Here is a 22,720-nt window from a genome sequence, read left to right on the forward strand (position 1 = left end):
ATATAGACAATCTTTGGTAGTCTGGAGTTTCACTTTTTGATTGTTTTTTTAATTGAGGTCAAACATTTAAAAAGCCGGAGAGGAATGAATTGCAAAATGTTTAACGACACCTTGTCATCTATTAACACATTCATGCAATATCACCAAAAGTTCAATCATAGAATCATGTACACTCTGTATTTTGTACACACCAAGTACAAGTAGGACACCGCATTTACTGTTGTACACTTTGTACATGTTCATTTCTTTCTTTCTTTTCTTTTCTTTTTTTTTTTTTGGGGGGGGGGGGCGGGGATGGGGGACAAAAAAAAACATTTGGTGTATAAATCATGCACTTCTGCCCAATGTTGTTGCAACATTGCATCTCTGGGATTGACATATATTTCTCAGACTGTCTTTTTATGGTGACACAACATGTGTTCCTGCGACAATTGTTGCAGTCTATACAGCACTTTCTTTAAGGTCTTTAGGATTAGGGTTAGTGTTGTGATAGGGTTTAAGGTATAGTTTGATGCGAGGATTAGAATTACAACGTAGGGTTAGGGTTATGTTTGTGGGTAGAAATTACGTACTATGGCTCAGCATGCAGTACATGTTTTGATTTTCTTTACCCCCATTGTTTCAGCCATGTACTGTACATGAGGCAAAGATTTTATCAGCATAATGGCACATTTTCTACTGACAGAGTTTAACATCATAAAGTCAAGTGGATGCAGGAGATGTGTCAAGTCAATGCATACAGTCCTATTAATAGGCAATGAGATCATGTACAAGACCCCTATATCCAAACAGTCAGAATAATACTGACTCCTTTCTTTTCTGAATGCTGTGAATAGCCTAGTACATGTCACATTCTCAATCATCCCACAGAGCAGACCTCAAAATATATTTCAGTGCAAAATACTAAAGATCTATAAACCTTTACCGCACAACTATCGGCATGCTATGATGGAACATATTGTAGGGCATAGCTTTGCTGTTCCTGTTTAGAATGTTAATGTTATGATTTTTAAAAATGCACATATTTTACATTGTATGTCATAGATACAATATTCAACACGAAACCAATGTAAAAATTGTGGGTCCATTGGCATTTGTATTGCTTTAAAATCATTCAAAAACTGTTGTGGCAGGAACATGAAATGCTGACATACCCTTGTATCTTTTCTTGTGTTTTTCCTTGTGAAATGACATTTGATTTTTTTTTTTTTTTTTTTTTTTTTTTTGGGGGGGGGGGGTTAAGCTTCAGAGTGTAGTCCAAAGCTTATAAAGTATTTAACTTTAACATAAAATTGAATTTTCACAACATTTCATCCTTAGTAGACACTTTGTGAAAATAACTCCCACATTTCCTTTGGCAATTAAATACTAAACAAGATGACAATGGTGATTATAGTGGCCCTATCAAATAATGGAAATTCAATTGTCACAACCTTGGTAAATTCTGCAGGTATTAAGAAAACTATAAACTATTTCAAACCTTTGTGAACTCAACCTTAACAGGCACACACTTTTAAAATCAACTAATAAAAATTATCGAGATTCTTAACAAAGATGTACGTCAAAAATAGATTAGACAAGTTTCTGAAATGGGCTGTACAACTATACAAGTGTACCTCTGATGTAATCTGCATTACAGCACAGTATACACTCACTACAATGAGAACTGAGTTGCACTACCACAATCACATCTAGGAAAGATTCAACGCTATCTGTATATTTGATTATTAATTTTACTGGAATCCTGTTGGGACAGGGTTTTAGAGATTTCAAAGTTTATGTTTTCTTTAATAATAATCACTAACTCTACAGGGAGTCATGTTTCAGCACAGATTTATTTGAAATCAAAATTTTGTCATGTCCAAATGCCAATTGATATTTTTTCATGGTAAAAAAAAGAAAAGTATCTTTCAAATCAATACATACAGCCAAATTTCATTTGAACTGCTTTGAACATGAAGAGAAAAAAAAATGAGGAAGATGTGTGCACCTAAAGATTTGTTTGATGTTGTTTTTTTCATCATTTTCTTCGAGGAGTCGGGGCATTGACTTACTTTGTTAAGTCATTACCATGGCAACACGTAAACCTGCCATTCTTCAAAAATAAGAAAATGTGCGTCTTGCATTTATTGAAAAGTAATCAAAATTAAGTGTACCTTGTACACTGTAAAAACAATGTCTGCATAAATAAAAATAAAAAATAAAAATCACTACAAACCTAAGGAAGAATTTTGCTCTACAGTACAAGCTTTCAGAATATGATCAAACAGCAGACTATAAACTGACCGACAACAGATACTGTATAGGCCTCATAATATGCAAGGTTTTTATTTTTCATGAACTTTGCGAGTCAGGTGGTTGCAAATTTTAAAACATGCAAAAATATTGGCTCTGATCCCGACATGAATGTACAGTGCATCTGTGCATGAATACATAATTTCTCTCTTCAGTACTCTACTCTGTAATTGCCAATTTAACGACTTACGAAATCAACAGGAAGTTGCGATTCGCAAAGAATTAGACCCGCTTTTATTGTATATATGGTGCATTCACCATGACCAGCTAAAGTATCTAATAGACTAATTTGAGACACCCCTTTCAAACGTTACGGGTTGCAATAACTTCATCTGGTGGGAATAATTTTATATTCACGTAATTCATTACTTATGACTCTGCCCTCCCCCCCCCCCCCCCCCCCCGCCCCACATAAAAGGATATTATTCATGTGACCCCGACCTACATTGTACAAGCTTACATTGAATGTCTGCAGACACTGCACACATTTTTAGTTCATTATGTGTACACATAATACACATGTATAGAAACTTCTACTGGGTGTGGGTATGTACCCAGACAAAAAAGAAAATACCATCATGTTCTGGGTATTTTTTTTCATAATGCCTGTCTTCTTTGCTGTTTAATGTTTTTCGTGCAGACACCCAAGCACACTTTGCAGCCCTCACAGAAGCATTTCTTCTCAAACTTGTATGACAACATCAGATACACAAAGCATCGGATACACACATGATTGAGCGCATAAGAAATTATGTCTGCCATGGTAGATTACATTCAAATGCATTGTACAATGCAAAAACAGCATTAAAATAGAACATATTTGTACCATGTACCATGACATACCTGTACCACAAAAAAAAAGGAGAAAAACCAAGAAAAATAAAAAACCACTTGAAGGGGAGCAGTACCTCATTTTCCCCACCTCCCTCTCTCATTCTCCCTGATCTGTCACCCATAACATACCGACATCGTAAGATGAGTAAAAATACAATAGTATGTGTATTAAAATGTAACACAATAGACAAATTTGTGAAAACCTACTTGTAAGATGTAGACAAGAGGTTTGAGGTAGCACCATGTACCGTGTATGTCGTCTTTGAAAGGACTGTGGTTTGACGGAAGAAGATTCTAAAAAGATGGCGTTACCGCAAATCTCTCTCCCTCGTTTACTGTATACATCACCATGCAAACTTTCAAGCAACACACCTACAGGTGTTAAGATGAGTGTGCACGTACACATGTGTTGACAATTGACACATACACTACTTGTATGCAACATGCAATGTACGTATAATGTGCACTGCCCACTGAAAAGGACACATTAATGGACTAACGTTTAATGGTAACTGTCATGGGAAGACTACACAGAGAATGCTCTATCCTCTAGGTTTTACAATGCTACGCTGAGGGACTGAATAATAACCTCAAAATAGCCTTTTGTTTTTAAACTCAATAGAACACACTACATTTAAAAAAAAAATTAAAAAACATAAAAAAACATACTGAGAACACATTATGTACTGCACTGCATGGGATACAGTTCCTAGGTGGGATAGTCAAAGTATACTGTACAGTACTTTGAAAAGGAACACACGCTTACTAACCAAATTTTTCTGTTTTATTAAGTGTAAATTTGTAAATTTCTATATCACAGAAAAAAAACACATTTGCCAAGCCAAAACTGTACCAGCTCTATACAGTAATGTATTAAATTAAAAATAACAAAAAAATGCTTTGTGTAGAATATTGACCCTAAATGTCATACAGTGCACACTTCATCTCTAAATGTACAGTGTGATAATGACCCAAAACGTGACACATTTTGATTCATGTAACAGCAACACTAAATGTAATTTTGACTCTCTAACTGACCCTTTTACTGTCAAACATTCCAATAATTGAAATGTTGACTTTAAAATGTAATATTTACTCTTCATATACCGTATTTAAAGCATTTTAACACAATGCATTATACGGAGACAACCTGTATAAAATACTAAACATCATAAATCTAAGACGTAATATCCACCCTAGATATAAAACAAAATCCATTTAAACTTTAAATGTACAAATGTACTACATCATTAAATGTGTCATCTACACCAAATGTGCATTTAATATCTAAATGTAATCATCTAGTACAGGGCTGACGGACCGTTTTTAAAAGTGGGTGGGGGGGGGGGGGGGTTGGGGCCCACTTCTGGGTTTCATAAGCAAAAAAAAAAGGCCTTCAGCTCATCTTTCTCCTTCCACTTCAAGGTTTCTTCAGCCGACAAGCAAAAAAAAAGAAAGGCCTTCAGCGCAAAAACATCACCTTCCCCCCCCCCCCCCCCCCTCACACTTCAAGGTCTCTGTATGTTATCTATTTCTTTCTAGTGCCACTAACGCACTTCCGGGGTAAAAAAAAAAAGTGGAGGAGGAATGTACATTCCTCTTGCATATGGTTTGTCAATTCCTCTTGTTTGTACTTTACAGGTAGCTGGTTTATGTGTAACTTATATCATGAATAAATAATGGGGTGAGTCATAAAAATTAGATTGTGATTAATGATACAGCACTTTTCTGTATAAACAACACAGAATTTGGATTTACACAACACACATAATTTCTACCTGCAATATTGTGATCATGGTCATTAATGAATTACATGGTATGTTGTATTTAATATTCGGTATACATTGCAGGTATGCATTTATTCATGCATGCTTCGAACCATAAACTGTATAGTGCAATATGAAATATGAGTCACTTTATTCACCTAGGAATGTACAAGTAGCTACATTATGTGAGTAAAGCATCCATAGAATTCAAGATTACTTCTTCTACAAAAGTTGTACATCTATCTATAGGCAGAATATTCATTTTATTACTTCTTGAATATAATGTATGTCTGGCAAATGTCTGGCAGAGTATAACATGCACACAAAATCTAGTCAGGTTTTTACATATTATGAGAATGAGCCCCAAGCAAGTAGCTAATTTCTATGTGTTCCTTACTTGTTTTTGTATTTAAAAAAAAACCCACCAAAAACAACATTTAAACAAAGTTTTGTTTTGTCGCATTGTTTTTGTTTATATTTTGTTTATATTTCAGCCAGTGTGAAAACAAGAGTGATTGCTGTCTTTATAATGGCAACTCAACATCTCCTGTTAACTGGGAAATCCCTCAATTGTGCAGATCTATGTAGGCGTACTATGGTGGGATAACCTTTAAATATGAAGTAAAATTTGTAACACATAGACAACAACAAGAGAAAAAATCAAATCAGTCTTCTCAGAAAATGTGACAGTCTCCAACTTAATACACTAATAAAATAACATTACGTCCCGCCATAAAACTGCCTGGTACAAAAGGGAATAAGTACATCTTTGAGGATATTTACTACCGCTAGCATTTCTAATGCACACTAAAGCATTGGAAGCCTCAGAGCAGACCAAGATTAACCCACAAACACCCAAAGCTCTCTTGCCATGTGAACTTTTACTCTCTCAAGGAAACAGTGAATTACTGTAAATGCACAAATTTTCGCAATGCGTTAATATTTGCCCATTTCGCACTATTTTTGGCTAGCGCAAATTCTAAGGCCCGCGAAAATATCTTCACAAGTTTCTCTGCACATTTTGAATGGGTTGACAATTAGCGCAGCGCGAATTCAAGAACCCACACACACGTTTTTGAGCCGCTCAGCGCAAAACAATTAATCACACCAAAATATGGATGTTTACAATACTTGCAGTTTAAAACATGGAGATCAACGTCGATCATAGGGTGATACAGGATCGTTTGACAAGAAACATTTGTGGTATGAAACTTATTGGAACCAACGGCCTTTCTCGCTGCACAAAACTTTCGAAAATTGCCACTGGCACTCAACAGATGCATTGTATAGACAGAAAAAACAAAAATCTGCTCAATTCACAAAAGTTTCAAGCAAGAGAAAATTTCTGGATTTTTAGTACTTTTGTAATACACCCCTCTTCCCTTCCTCCCCCCCCCCCCCCCCCACACACACAATATACAAAAAAAAAAAATACAGACAGCTTCAAATGGAAGATACAGTGATATTGAAGAGCGACAGACATGGGCACTTGAAGTGTGAGAGTTTAATATCAAAGACACTGTATATTAAAGGACAAGTTCACCTTCATAGACATGTGGGTTGAGTGAATGCAGCAATATTAGCAGAACACATCAGTGAGAGTTTGAGCAAAATCGGACAATCCGTTAAAAAGTTATGAATTTTTGAAGTTTCTGCTCAGTCACGGCTGGATGAAAAGACTACTATAGCTTGTGATGTCACATGAGTACAACGATATAAAGAAAGAATAAAGAAAATTCAACATATTTCCATTTTTCTAGCATAACAAAAGAACACTCGACTTCTCTCTTTCAGAAGGCAGGGGGAATAATATTACCCTTAACATACGTTATTAGCAAGTCGAAGAACTGTGCACTTTATTCAAAAAGTAAAGTTTTGTGAAAGTCTCTTTTTATTTTCCTTATGTAGTTGTACGCATGTGACATCATACACTGTAGTAGTCTTCTCTTCCAGCAGTGACTGCGCAGATACTTAAAATATTCGTAACTTTTGAACGGATTGTCCAATTTTCCTCAAACTTTCACTGATGTGTTCTACTAATATTGCTGCATTCTCTCAATCCTTATGCATATGAAGGTGGACTTGTCCTTTAATAACCGAACTCAGTAGCTCAGATAGTGCAATTTGAAAAGCTCTACCCATAATTATCTCTTTTGTCTTTGTTCCAGCACATAAATGTTTTCATGAAATCTGTGGTCCCGGTGGCTGATTACACCAAGAAAGAGTGTTTTAGAATTTGTTTTTTCTTCAAACCAAACTTTAGATGTTAAAGTCACATTTCTGTTGTTTCAAGTTTCATTCTGTAAAGGGTGCATGTTTGTAAAGTATCAGTTTATAATAGACACCATGGATACCAAACTCGCTGGTAGAGTAATCTGTATCATATAAAGTTTATGCACATTCAAAACTTTGTGGATCCAGGGATTAGCCTTACAAACTGCCAGGAATAATCTCAGGCCAGACATAAACCATTTAATCCTTTCATTCACTATCACAGGAAGATCAGGAAGTTTAGATTAGCACAAAATATATTTCTGTTATCTTTACATTGTATGTCCGTCCATACAAACTTCACAACAGAAGATCTATTTATACTTTACACAGAGTTGTTGTATTTAATTGCTCCAACAGTTGCATGTAATTTAGTGGCAAGTCACGGCATAATTGTAAGCCACTATTGCCACTGTACCATGTAATTGGCCTGCAAGCTTTGAATATCTACTGTGATGAAATATTTATTTGATGCCATAATGACAATGATAATAGCAATGACATAATGACTAGTGTCAGCGCATTCTTTACATTAGCATCGGTGATAAAACCAAACTTGAAATCAGACGGCAGGTTGACCTCAAAGTTAATATGACATATTTCTGGTACCAGGAGGGTGTTTCATAAAGTTGTTTGTAACTTTACAAACAGCTTTATGAAACACCCCCCTGGTGTTGGGCCTGGGGGGTGTTTCATAAAGCTGTTCATAAAGTTACGAACAACTTAAGAGCGACTGGTGATCAGTTGCGATGTGCTACACTTACTAGAATTTCAATAATTCACCACAAGAACTGATCACCAGTCGCTCGTAAGTCGTTCGTAACTTTACGAACACCTTTATGAAACAGGGCCCTGGTGTTACAACTGTAAATGTTGTCTGTGAGCTCCACTGTTTGTGTTGGCGATTTACATAATTTTCCCCTTTGGCTAACACTAGCCTCTACGGATTATCATATTTGTCATAAAGTTCAGAATTGGTGTTTAGCGTTGCTACATGCAGTTATAGGCAAGACCCACATTCATGTCTCTAGATGCACATTGCGCATGCAAAGTCTATGCTAGTGCAATGGTTGCTCATGGAATGTACACGAACACTCTAGACATGGCTACACACATCTGACCCTAGCAGCAAAATCAAGATCATCATACTTTGGAGAATGGATGAAATTTGTGGCATTTAATCTGTCTTCCCATCAGGTGACTAGAACTATAAGTAGTCATGACTACATTCTTTATTACTTGACTTGAGCCAAGCACCATCACTTTTTTTTCAACACTCAATTCCCACAGTTTGGGAGATAACACTAGCACCAGCACTAGCACCAAACCTGAAACCACCCACTTTATATGTAAGGTGCTGGTACAGTCAGCAGGTCTTACAACACACTCGAGGTACAGTAACTTCATATCTGAGACAGTGAACAAACACAGACTTGTATAATCCTAAACAGGAGCACTGACAAAGAAATGTTTTCTACAGTTGCCAAGATCCCACTGGGACACCAATAATCAGAAACACTGCTTCAATGACATGGCACAATGGCAAGACTCCTTAAATAGGAGGAATGAATACCATCATGGGTACAGTGTACTATTTTCGCTGTACATACACCACTCAAAGATAACACGACATTGGTTTACAGTAAGTAGGACACATTTCCTTCTTAAAGGTGCTCTTTACCTTTGGGAGCAGTGATTTAAAAAGAATGTTCAAGATATCACATTTGATGCATATATTATGTAGGTCTGTTGTATCACAAAACATCCTACCATATAAATTTTTTGCAATAAAGCCTAAAATATAAGGAGATATAAATATCAGTATTTTTCTCATTAAAGGTAACTGTAGACGGTTTAGTCTGGAAACATTCTTATATAACTATTGTTCACATTTTGTATATTTAACAATACTTAACATCGATAATACGGATTCAAATTTTTACAGCGATTGTTTCTATCCCTAACTCACATTTTAGAACTATTCTAAGGCACTAGTGCTGGGTTTTTGTTTCTTCAGCAAATGGTAAATTATGCCTTTAAGATTCCTACAAAAATACCGCCCCCTAAAATAGAAAAACAAAAAGAAATATGGTACATGAATATATTGATGAATGTAAAAGACTTGGGTATTCCCCATCCTCTGGCCAGCCATGGAAACTACTTCCCACATGAGTATGAAGAAACGCCATGGTACATTGTAGCATACAATGCATCATTTCATGCAGAGCAATGCATTATTCAAGACTTTGCAAGCTACAGTGCAATGTGTTGTAAATCTCCTGTATGATACAGCTGTAAGTTAGTGTTGACTATCAATCTATAACCTTCTTATTTTTCTCCTTCATTTTCTTCATTTTCTCAGAACAAAGAAACTACTGATACCTGTAGTCTTGGAGTCATCTCAATTAAGTGGTGTCGGTCAGGTCAGGTTCTAAAACCAACCCCTCTACATGCAGATGGTTTCAGAACATGACCTGATCGGATCGGATCAGATCGGATCGGATCTTCTTTTCTGAATTCTGTCTGTTTAAATGCTGAGGTGAAAGGCTCCTTGAGGCTGCTATGGGAGGCTTCACATATTGTATAAATGGGGTATCAATGTATTAATGCTGCATTAATGCTCCGGGTGACCATGGAAGCCCTGTTTGCCCAAAAACAATGTGTGCCATGGCAGATGCCCTCCATATTTTACATTTGCTACGAGAGCATCCTCACTCTAGTGAGCATCGAGCTAACGTAAGGCGTCTGGTCAGGCTAGACTACACGTATTTCCTGTTGCCTTCCCAATACTCACCACCTCCAAGTTTTGTTACTGCCTTACTATTACATGTTGTCAAGTTTTGTTGCCGCATTTGACTATAGCGTACTAGGTTTCCCCATCGGCATGATAACTGCCGTCGCAAATTTTTTTGACAATTTAAAAATCTGACACTGCATCCATGGCACGGCCAGTCATGTTTGCTGATCCCAGTCTCCCAGTATTGTCTCCGATTGTCTCACATCCATCCCATTTTGTCCACCATATTTTCTACAGCTTATAAACATGATTGCCATGGCTGCCAGAATCACGTTGTAAACTTGGTATAAAACACTAGGGGCCGAATTCACGAAGGTGGTACAAATGATACCATGGTTTAAACTATGGACAAAAACCATGGAGCGCCAAGTGTCGCATGGAATATTTCTTTACGAAATCAGTCATTTCGTCGATGAAATGATTATTTTGTAACAAAATGACAATATTCTGTAACTAAATTAACATTTCGTCCACGAAATGATAATTTCGTTAACGAAACGGTCTTTTTGTTGACGAAATGACCAATTTCGTAACGAAATATTCCGTGCGACACTTGGCGCTCCATGGTTTTTGTCCATGGTTTAAACCATGGTTTCATTTGTACCACCTTCGTGAATTCGGGCCTAGGTGTATAGGGCTTACCTGGTTGGGTTCCAGGTCCATGGGGTAAGACTGGTAACTGTCTGGGGTCATCTCGATGAACTGTCTCTGTCGGATGAAGGTGCTGGCGCTGGAGTGGCGGCGGTTGTTGAGACTGAAGCGTCCTCCTTGGAGAATGGACTGGGAAGACGTGTGGCCTGCAACGATATCAGCCCGCACAACGCAGAACTTTTAGTTATCGGTTTGTTAAAGGAAGATGTATTTAGGTATAGAGCGAGATGAAAAATTCCTCAAGAAAATGCATTTCATCTTTCACATTGACAGGTGTAAAAGTGCCTAGTTCTTGGGAAAATCCTGTTCCATCAAGTGCTGCTCTACAGAGTGTTTGATGCATGGATGTAACGGTTCAATAAATGACAAGTAAAAACTGCTCAGGACTTTTTCTTGGCCTGGGTTTCAGAGTGTATGTGTGTGTGTGTTGGGGGGGGGGGGGGCGTGGAAGGGGGACAGGAGGCTCAGACCAAAGGCAAAAGGCAAAACATAAACTCACATTCAGCACTGCCTGCTCCTATCTTAATACAACTTAATAAACTTGGGAGTTCAAGCTGCATATTTTTTTTTTTTAGGTTAGCACGATACGCGCACTACAGTGCATGCTCTAGTTTTTGCTAGGGCAACATGAGCCGCACAGCTGGAAGTTGATGACGTAACAAAAGGCTTCTATATTGGGAAATCGGGCAATTTTCAGCATGCGTACGTATGGGTGGAAATCACTGATCACTATGGAAGAACAAGATCATTGGTGGAAATGAGCTGCTTGGTGGAGGTCTGTGCTCTCAGAGTTCTTCCCTTGTGGGGGGGGGGGGGGAGTAAAGAGGAAACCTCTGACAGGAAGTACTATTTCTTGTGACATGAAGAAATTAAACGAGTCTCGCAACTTTCATAGATTCACGTTGTTGCTTTGCATTTTCTGTTATACATCCTCCTGTCTCTCAGGACAGGTAATTTATCCCAGAGCTTGGCATCAAAGTAAGAGTATGTTACATCCAAACTATTATAACCCTTTGGAGCTCATATTGAAGGGGGGTTATCACTTGCAAATGTAGGTACGACCAAAGCTAGAAGATTTAATGTGCGTTATTTTTGCAACAACAACAAAATAATAATGATAATGATAAACTAGAAAAGTACTTGGAGAGTGCAGACCTTCGCCACACAGCTAATTTCCACCCACAGTGTTATTTCCACTCTGTATTATTGTCCTACATTCATATCATCTGCATTATTAGACTTCTCGACCCTCAAAACATACCCTCAGCATTTGGAATCACATTAATATCACTGGTAGAACAAGAGCTATTTACATAATATGACCCTATCTCAAAATAATAAAGAATCCTTCAATTTTTCTGCTTACTCTTTAATTCTTGGATCTGGACGGTGATGGGATCACAACCAAAATTCATCCATCTGCTCCTGGTGTCATTAAATCAACTTTTCCTGGAAATTCTTTCCAAATCCGTTCATAAATATTTGCCAACAAGCAAACAAACAGACAAACAAAATGTCGGCAAAATTACAGCCTTCTAAAGCGGGGTAAAAATTCTCATTCAACCACACAGGACTAATTCAAGGTTCTGTCAACATTTGGGGGGGGGGGGATACAGTGTATGGCACAACAGAAGTGGATAAGACTCTTGACTTTCATTTCAAACCGAGGTCCAGAGTTTGAATTCTGTTAAGTGCTACGTCCTTGCACAAAGATGTTTTCACCCACCATGTCCCTCTCAACCCAGGTGTGTGAAAATGGGTACATTGCAACACTACCTGGTAATGCCAATGGCAGGGCACTCAGATAGAACAGTGCCGACACTGAAGAGGCTACCCTGGATGACGAAGAACATGTTATCATGACAATACAAACTGTGATGCACAGCTTTACTATGTTTTGTGTATCTTTGTAATGAAGTAGTACTGCAGATCTCGACACTAATTTTTTCCCCTGATGGCCCATTCAGGACACTTAACTCCCACAATGTGACAATTTGATGGCCCCCAAAAATAAAACATAGTGGCCCAAAATAAGCAGAAACATGACAATCCATTTTTAATCTTTGAAATAGCCCGCTGAAGACTAGTCCCGAATATACTGTACTTGGGCAGGTGCCTATGAGAAATGCATGCTAAAGCAAAATCAGTCCATGCTCAATGGGTTAAGTGCCCGATAAGGCCACACCAAAAGGTAGCCTTTATGGGAATTTGGTGGTCCGACATTGATTTTTAGTGGCCCCAGGACACAGGCCATCGCTAGTGTCAAGCCCTGAGCAATGAAACACAGATGGCATACCTGTACTCTCTTCGTGGACCTCAAGTGAGTGCGATTCCCCTCTCTCCTCCCCGTCTACTTCGTTGCCCAACGCTGCGGCTCCCGCCTCCCCACCATCCATACCGCGGACTTCGAAGCCCATGACGCCGTCCGTGATGTGGTCGACATTCTCATCCTGGTGGTACCACCTCTTGCTGTCGATCACTTGTATGCCGTCATCGTCTGGGATATCGATGATGTCGTTATCTGCACATGGTGGGGGGGAAGAGGGGGATGAGAAATGGGAGTAACTGGGAGTGAGGGGGGCTTGATAAGCAAGACACGACTGAAGAAATGTGCATATAGATTTACAATGTAGCTTTGTACTTTTTACTTTAAACGTTGAAAAAACAAAATTAGCTGAAAATAAAGCACAATGGCATGAAATCAAAGGAGATTCACATCTAGCCTTATTTCGGAAACGCAATTCACTTATTCAAATAAATCATGCCACAAAATGCTTTGCAAATCATTTGATCTCATTCACGGTCTACCAAAAATTAGTGATTTCTTCTTGTATGTTTTATGCAAATTTCAAAGCATGGCCTAATCTGTACTGGTACACAAAATTCAAAAGAAATACCATGAAATCAAAAGTGCCTTGTAGAATGGTTTCAACAAATCACGTTAAGCCAACTGTATTAAATCTCTTTAGAAGTATTGTGGCTAGGCAACCCTTCTTTCCAACATGCACATTGTGCTGCAAACACAAACAAACAAGAAAAAAAAGTTGTATAGCTGCAACAAAGTTTGCATCAACTTTCTCCCGATAGATCATGTACTGTATTATGTTTCCATAGGAAGTAAAGATAATAACAAAAGAAAAGAAAAACAAGAGAAATATTAGTGTACCTAGTGGAGGGTTCCTCTTTCACAAGTCTGTGTGGAATAACATTACTATGTTGTAGTACTTACTTATGAAATGGCAACATGCCAAATGCTTTTAAAATCTCCAATATTCACAGACAATATGTTACATTGTACAACTGTGCCAGTGTACATGTTGTGTATCAAGTGGTGAAATATTGCACGGCTGCTATTATAACAAAAGGCAATGTTCATCTGTTCAATTGTTGTTGATGTTTTTCCCCCTCACTCCTCTTTCTTCTTAAAAAAAAGAAAAGAAAAAAAAAGTATGTAGCCACCTGCATAGTAAACCCAGACAGTATTCATAAAGCCGCATACGTAGTAATCATTGTCTGGATGCGCACAATGTACAAAGCTTTAGTCCTTCCCTAGCACGCAAATCATTCAGAGCTACCCACATTCACCCACCAAACTCAAGGACTCAGCTCCGATAACAATATTAAAGGAAGACGGCGTGCATGTCTTTGATATCTCATGGGGTAAAGATAATTCCCAAATCAAGAAGATTTTCATATTCTATACAGACATGAGATATTAAAAGTTTCATGAATTATTTCTCTTATTGCTTTCTTGGCCTCCATTTAAAATTCAATTAGATATTTCACATCTTTTTGAGCCATCATACATTTCAGCCAACATCATACAAATGTATACTTTATTTGATGTCTCATTTTTAACTAATTTCCATTATTATCAGTTTTTGTTATACCCTGTGATTGTATTCATTTATTAAATATATAAATGCATGTAAATTTACTTATCTATTTATTCATTTATTTATTTATTTATTTATTCATTATTATTTATGTTAATTAAAATAAGTACAAATGCAACAGGGTGCACCTTACCCGACAAGCATTTGCTTCTTCTAGGAGTTACCGAAAAGAAATCTCTGTAATATTTTACTTCTTTTTTTTTTTAATGCAAAATAAAGGTGAATTAAATTGAAATGTGAAATGAATGACAACTTACGTGTACAATTTGTATGTCGGAATCAGGGAGACTGGGCAGTCTGACTTCATCATCTTTTTTGGTGACACAGTATCTAATAGTGTGGTCCTGAAATGTGTTTAATGCTGATTTGTGCGACTACCGGTACACAGTTTAATTCAAAATTGTAAGCATCTATTGGGTAGTAACGATGTCTTTAACAGGTTCAAAGGTGCTGGTGATCATGAAAGTCCCTTAAATGTTCATCCATACTAATGGTTTTACCATCATACCGTGTATTTTGTCTATCAAAATGTTCTGTGTTGCCTTGATCATGTCATTCATACCAATCACATCATACATACAGTGTACCTTTACATGTATGTAGCAAAGAGACTACTGTACAAGTGGATATCTTCATGCGAGTAATTTTTCGCGCTCGGCTGGGTTAAGATGAATTTTGTGCCTTTTTAATTCAGGACGTCAACCACTGGAACATAAAATGGCATGCAAACAAATAATTTGTGTGATAATTTCTACACTGCAAACATTTCCACTCTTACAGTACTTAATATTTAAGTAATATTCAAGCACTGATGTGTTGGCTCAGTGAGTAGAGCGGCTGCCCTCACAATCGGGAGGTCGTGGGTTCAAACCCCGGCCACGTCATACCAAAAGACGTTAAAAGATGGGAGTTGCTGCTACCTTGTTTGCTGTTCAACAGTTGAAAAGGTAAAGAGCAACATCGACCTGGCGCTGCTCAGTGGCTGCCGGGCCCACGATCAATTGGGTAAAATGAATTTCCATTCTTGGACAATAAAATTTGGAGTTTATATCCAAAACAATTATTATTATTATTAATTATTATCAATATTTAAGAAATAACAAGCTTTGGATGAATTATTCAAACAAAGAAGATTTTTTTTCTATGACAGATTTCAGATACAGATCTACATTTTTAACACTGTCCTGCTCATTCCCAGTTTAACTCTTGATGTGTCTATTAAAAGCACTTTTGTATCTTTATTTGCCAAGCTTTTTCATCAGAATTCACTAATCCATCCAAACTTGACCTACAACTGTAGTTGTAAAGTTATCAAGGCTACTCAGGTGTTTATTAAAATAGCAATGTGCCTCAGTCCAATGGGTAGGCCAGGGAGATACAAAAAGGGTATCTAGGTATCAAGAGGGGATTAGGCAAATCTCTATATATATACAAACCCGTAGACCTATTCGGGTTCGTTGAGGGCAGCAGACAATTTGTGGCACTGGGCACAGCCATTAGCTCATTTTGAGGTGTCTTAGCCGACCCCCCCCCCCTCCTCTCCTCTCCCCCACCCCCGGGCAAACATGTTTATCGCGCACTTGTAAAGGTTCGCGCACTAAGCAAGCATTCGCACACTCAGTACAAGACACCTATTGGCTAAAACGACCATGCATCAGTTTTTCATTCCGTGCGCGGAAGGGGATGGGGGAGAGGGGAGGGGGGGTCGGCTAAGACACCGCGTTAATGGCGCTGCCCATGCCAAAAATACACATAGCGCATCACAGAATCGGTCTATACACTGTACAATCCTGTAGATGCAGTGGCAAAAAGTTTCAAGATGACTGTCCCATTAGCAAACAAAGCCCTCCAGTCTGAGCACCAATCAACAAACAAAGCTCAAAGGGTTAATAGACTTTCAATCAGTCTGTCTCTTTCCCTGAAGTACAAATCTGTCACGTACAGACTGTAGAATGTACTACTGTACGAGCTGAAATTTTCGCGTACAGAGATATTTTCGCGAATTGCTACTTGGAGGACATTTTCGCATGTTATTAATTTCGCGGTTGCGAGGGTCTAACTGAACTAAAATTTGCGCATCGTTATTTTCGCGAGTTGTAATTTTCAGCTCGTACAGTATCAGCTTCTGAGGAGCAGTTGATTACCATGAATAGATTCAAGCACTGTATCCATGGTCTCAATACTTGTGCCTGGTGTACAATGTATGTTTGGATTACTTGTACATTATAAATCCTGGAAAATAGATTCAATTGAGATAATACCGCTCTCTCAGTATGAATGGCATGAATGAACATTATGGCCATTGACTGATAATATCAGTGATTGTTCATACTATATACCGGTACCTTTTTCAGAGAAAATCATGTTGTTTTGATATTCAGTTTTTTCTCCCATAACTTTTTCATCCACAATTTACATGCACATATATGTGCACATGTATGCCCTCCTTGACATGAGCCAAAAAATGAATATTATCTCTTTTCATTAACTTTCTCCCATATTTCAAACAAAATAGGAATTGCATGCAAGTGTTTCTTTTATGTTCACTTGAGAAGATGGTTGTTTAAGGATTTCTATTTAAAATAAGATGCCACAAAGCATGTTTCTCACAGTTAAATTACATGTGTCCATCTCGTGTAACAAGTGTTGTGTGTGTGTGTGTGTGTGTGTGTGTTTTGGCTTGGTTTGATTTGCTTTTTGTTATTGTTATTGTTGTTGAATTTGGGTTTCTGATTTGTTTGTTTGGGTTTTTTGGGGGGTTTTTTTTGGCTGATCTGCTGCTGAGGTGATTTCAAGACAAATAAGCTCTGAAAGCTTCACTAGAGTGACACATGAAACACTCACAGGAACTATTCAGTAGCGCTTAAAATCAAACATTTATCAACAGGCTGATATTCACAGTCCGAGTTGTTTTAGACAATTGTGTGCTTCTTTCTTTTTTTGTTTCTTTGTAGCTGTTGTCTTATGTGACTATAAAAAATAACTATGACAAAGTCAGGTAGGTGTGTGGGATTTGTGTGTGACTCTTTTGACAAAAGTGTAAATAAAGAACATAAATTCTTATCACAGATAAATGATTAACATGTACAGCTGTACAGTGTAATACAGGATTGGAACCTAAATTTTGAGAAATTTCTCACACATATGTAAACACACAAAAACATACACTTAAATGTAGTGTCACATTTTACAGAATTCCAGTGTCCAGCTTAACTGTACAGCTGTTTGCTAGGTTACTGATCTGTTATATGAAAAAAAATAATAAAATTATTATTATTATTATTATTATCATTATTATTATTATTATTATTTATTCATTTATTTATTCATTATTATATTTTGCATTCATTTTTGTATCATTACATTATGAAAAACAAAAGTGCTAATATCACCCCTTCATTGGCATTTGGCTTTTCAGGGTCATCTTTTTGTAATGTCCATGGATCTACTCTCCTTGATTTAAAATGAAATAAAATATAGATACAAAATAAATAAAAGTAGTGAAAACGTTCTCACGAAGGAGTGAATTTCAGAAAAGAGTGAATATAGAGTGAAATCATAGTGACTTAGATGCAGTAAAAAACAAACACGCCAGAGAATTATATAAGGCCAAGTAAAAAAAGAAAGCAGTTTCTCGTCCGGGTTTTTTGAGCAAGGCGATGAGGGAGGTCCTTACTATTTGATATCTTACTATTTTTTCGAGGATTGTCAAAATGAAAGTAACCTGTGTTTCTCGTCCGGTAATTCTGAGAAAGGTAACGAGAGAGGGCTTTACTATTTTCTATATCCAATTTATGAAATGAAATATCACTCTGGTAGCTGTGTTATGAGAGACCAGGTCCCAAGTGTATGTCTTGCCAGCACTCTGTGCATTTTCAAACAAATAGATATAAATATGTACCATACTTGAAATGAAACTTCATGCATGCAGAAATACATTTGCTTTTCCTTTCCACTATAACAGATGTCAAGGGAAAATGACCATCTCAATACTGGTATTTAGTGTTGTAATGGCATTTCTGATACCAGTCGGCAGTGTACTTGCAATTCTGATGTATTGTGCTATTAATTGAAACAGGTATAAAACACTCTATCAACAAATGTACGACTGAAATAAATTCCATGATATTCAAAACACTGCTTTATTTATCATTGGTGTTTGTGACTTTTTGTGTCCACACAGCTGCGCTGTAGGCCTATCTGCATCTCTTCACAGTACAATTGTAGCACATTCAATTGGAAACTGGCTGGTACATGGATGTCAAAATGATACTGATATGGCATTATAGCATTAAACATTTAAAGATGTTTCTTCATGTTCTAAAAAGACATTTGATAATCACTCATCATTTGGATGATGAATGATTCAATCACACTACAGGTGATACGACTCACGGCCGTGTCCATGAATTTACATCGTAAAGAAAAGTATCCCGCAGAAATACGAGACAAACCAGAATCCGTGGAAAAGTTATTTATTTCGTAGATACACCCATTTAATAATTCTACATTTGCTGGAAAAGCGCATTCATTTTCTCTTCAAAATAGATGCAATGTTACAGAGCAGAGTGTTTGGGCATCAACACATTCGAATGTGTTCATTCGTGCGTGCAGACAGCTGACAGACCAGGTAAGGGGGGATGGGGACCCTGACAGCTACAGACACGCATACACGACCGGCACGGCCACTGCACTGGCACCGTACCTTCCGACACTGCACACACATGCACTTAGTCACAATGACATGGAAATGTAATGTATACATACAAACTCGATACAATCCTCACAAGCATTTGTACAGTGCAATTCATCCGCTTAAAATATGAGAAACGGGGAAAAATACGAACAATGCGCGAAATATGCGTGGAATATCAGCGATTGTTCGCAAAAAATGTTGCCGCTATCGCATTCACGACGTACCGAGTACGCTGTACATCACAGCTCAGGCCCGCGCGCCCATCCAACTATACAGTTGGACTGCTTTGTGGGTCATTCCTTCTTGCCGAGCTCGCAGTGTGAAATGCATGCGTTATATTACATACGCACCACAGAAGCAGCTGTACTAAGTAGAGGACGCAAGGCGTATTTAGAAATGAGAAATCACGATTGGTAGGTGAATTTTTATTGTCGATATTTTTTTTTTCGGCGGCCGAAAAAAAAAGTAAATATCAAAAAAGTCGATGCGGCAACTGAAATTCGATGCGGGCGGGGAGCGGGCTGGGACGAGAATTATGAATTTCTTGGTATTTTCAGCGCCATTTTGAAAATAGTAAATAGTAAAAAAATTGATGCGGCGGCCAAAATCGATGCGCGCGAGGACGAGAAACTGGTTTCTTTTTTTACTTGGCCTAAAGTACAGACAGTGAAGTAGGGCCTATCTTTGGATGTGATAAGTTGTGTGTATAAGCTGTTAGTTAGACATGATGTAGACCTACGTATGCCAAAAGTCCTCTCACTCAAAGAACATGAGCCAAGTTTTGCATTGCCTCCCCTTTTTTTTCTCTCTCTCTCTCTCTCTCTTGCTGGCTTCTTGCCCAATAAAATACTTATGTTTCACAGTAAAACAAATATTCATGCTGTGATGACGTGTTGTCGCCCAAGACTCACCATCGGTGCTCTGCAACACTCGGCTTGGATTGTTGCTCTTTCTCCTGGATGAATCCTCAGACATGGTGTCTTGTGGAATTGGTGCTGAAAGGCAAGGAAAATGAGAACATAATGATGTCTAACACTACAGTTTAGCATGGTACTGTATCAATGCTGGACAAATCAAATTGATTCAATCTACTATCTACAGGGTGCTACATAACTAAGCACTTGCCCGATTGCCTGGGGCAAGTAAAGCAAATTCGGGCAAGTGTTTTTGAACAATGAGAACAAATGCTTGCCCGAACTGGGCAAGCAAAAAATTTTGAAGCCACCTTTTTTCACTTAAATCCCCCCAACAAATCCACAAAGTTAACCATACAGAAGTCCAAAGATAATGGGCCCTATTTAGTAATACTAATACAACACACTTAATATTTCCTTTCAGCAACTTTCCAACACTTATGTGAAGAAGTCCCAATGCAATGCAAAAGCAACATTTGATCTGACCAAGTTTGTTACTCCATTGTGTTTAACCCTTTGAACCCGAAAGGCCGGAAAACCGGCCGCGCGCAGAACGTGCAAATACCCTAAAGGCCGGTATACCGGCCAGAAATCATGTGACTTTGATAACTTGAGTTTTAACTGTCAGGTGACCCCGTAAATACATGTATAACGCCATCTCACGACAACGATGTGGAGAGGTTCTTCGGTCTATACTTTCGTTGATTACGGTTTGGATTTGTAAGTTTTGAGCTATAAAAATGGCAAAAAGATGCTATTCTGCAGAGGAGGCTCGTGCGATAATCTTAGGTGAATCATCTGGTGATTATGAGGAAGCTATTGACAAGTCATATTATAGTCAAAATCAGTGATTTTGAAGATGAGACGGACACAGATGATGAGCTAGATGCTGCACAAGGTGATGTACAATCTTAGCCGGGTACCAGCGGGGGAAATAGCAGCTGAGATGCCGTTAGAGCTGGAGCTGGAGGTGATCATGTTGGTGATCGTCGAAGTCAAGGGGGCGTGGCACAGTCAGGGAGTGAGGTTATTGTTTTTATAGCTAACATTACTATTGATGATTATCATTATGATTATAATCATTATACATGTATTGTCATGCTGAGCTATTATTGCAGCTCAAATAAAATTGGAGTAATCATAACCACACTTCACAGACCTGTGGTTATTTGTTTTTGTTGTATTTTTTGTATGTATTACCAATGTATTCAGTCATTTAGCAAAATATGCTCAATATGTGCAAATAATGCAGGGTGAGGGTCACGACCATCTCAAATAATGCAGGGTTCAAAGGGTTAAGCTTGTGAATCAGTGTGTGCTGTTTATTCAAATGATTATGTTTTATTAAGCCCTTGACTTACACATGATTTTCTATATTATTTCCTTATATTTGGGGCTTTCTTTTCAGGCAAGTAAAATTGATACTCGGGCAAGTATTTTGCATCAAATTTGAAAATCTGCTTGCCCGACCGGGCAAGTGGTTAAAGAAAGTTACCCATGTAGCACCCTGTATCTTAGACAGAAAGATCCGTCTGTCCGGAGGACTCTTTTATATTTTGCCATAACCGCTGTCCTCCGTACGGAGGGGATCCATGAAGCCAGACGCAGTCTCCACGGAACATTCCCCGACGGACAGATACAGACCGATCTTTCGGTCAACCTGCATCTAGAACACAGACTATAAAATTTGTGTATTCAAGCAAGCAAGCAGGCAATGCAAGTCAAGTGTACGAGTATGGCATAGAATGTTGGAACTTGAAAGAGTAATAGTAATACTAATAGTTTAATACTGAGATTGCCATTGTGCTACTAATATATAGTAATACTGTTTTTATGCTTGTATAAAAATATTAGAAGTAGAAAGTAGTATAGGTTCTAACGTTACATCAACAAAGACAACATCAACACGATCAAGTCAGAAATAGAATTGAATTTCTTGACAACACAAGTGTGACAAGGAAACAACAGCAATGAAATTCCCGCACAAAGAGATTATCATAATCAAGGCCTTCAGAACTCAAATATGGGACTCTCGTCTAGGGTAGCTTTAGAGCTCCGTTTTATCGAGTAGTGGACACCTTTATTTACGCAGCCAGCAGCCGCAGCAAGCGAGAGCAAGCAGTTCGGTATTATCGTATGAGCGCTCGGCCGTGATAAGGCAAAGGAACGTAACTCAAAATTTGGGCATTTTGAGTTATGAGCATATGGCTCCTAAATAAAATGTGCTCTTTTTAATGGTGAATGTCTCAATTCTCAAATGTTTACCATTTCAGAGATAAAAAGCGTATCTCACACACCTTTTTCACAACGTTGCCGTTTCCAGCTAGGCAAAACAACGTAAGCTGAGATACGTATAGAAATGACAAAGAAAGCATTTTCGCTGTTACGGCAAATGAACGTATCTTTACATACACTGTTTTTTCATGGTGGTTTCTCAAGAAAAAAGAAGGAAATTGCGACGCCAAAAGAACGTATGTCATCATACAGCGCTTTGCTGTATAAAATCAGGGCCATGCGCGCTACAGTCAGCACGGCAAAAGAACGTATGTCATCATACAGCGCTTTGCTGTATAAAATCAGGGCCATGCGCGCTGCAGTCA

The 22,720-nt window shown here is 38.0% G+C and overlaps 1 pseudogene; it reads right to left on the reverse strand.

Annotated features, from left to right (window-relative positions):
• Window positions 1-22,720, reverse strand: part of LOC139741102 (uncharacterized) — a 37,547-nt pseudogene that overhangs the window by 9,455 nt on the left and 5,372 nt on the right.

The sequence above is a fragment of the Diadema antillarum genome, unplaced genomic scaffold (assembly GCF_040938485.1).
Source record: "Diadema antillarum isolate AM-2024a unplaced genomic scaffold, OU_Dant_1.0 seq00000903_RagTag, whole genome shotgun sequence".
In the NCBI taxonomy this organism is placed as follows: Eukaryota; Metazoa; Echinodermata; class Echinoidea; order Diadematoida; family Diadematidae; genus Diadema; species Diadema antillarum.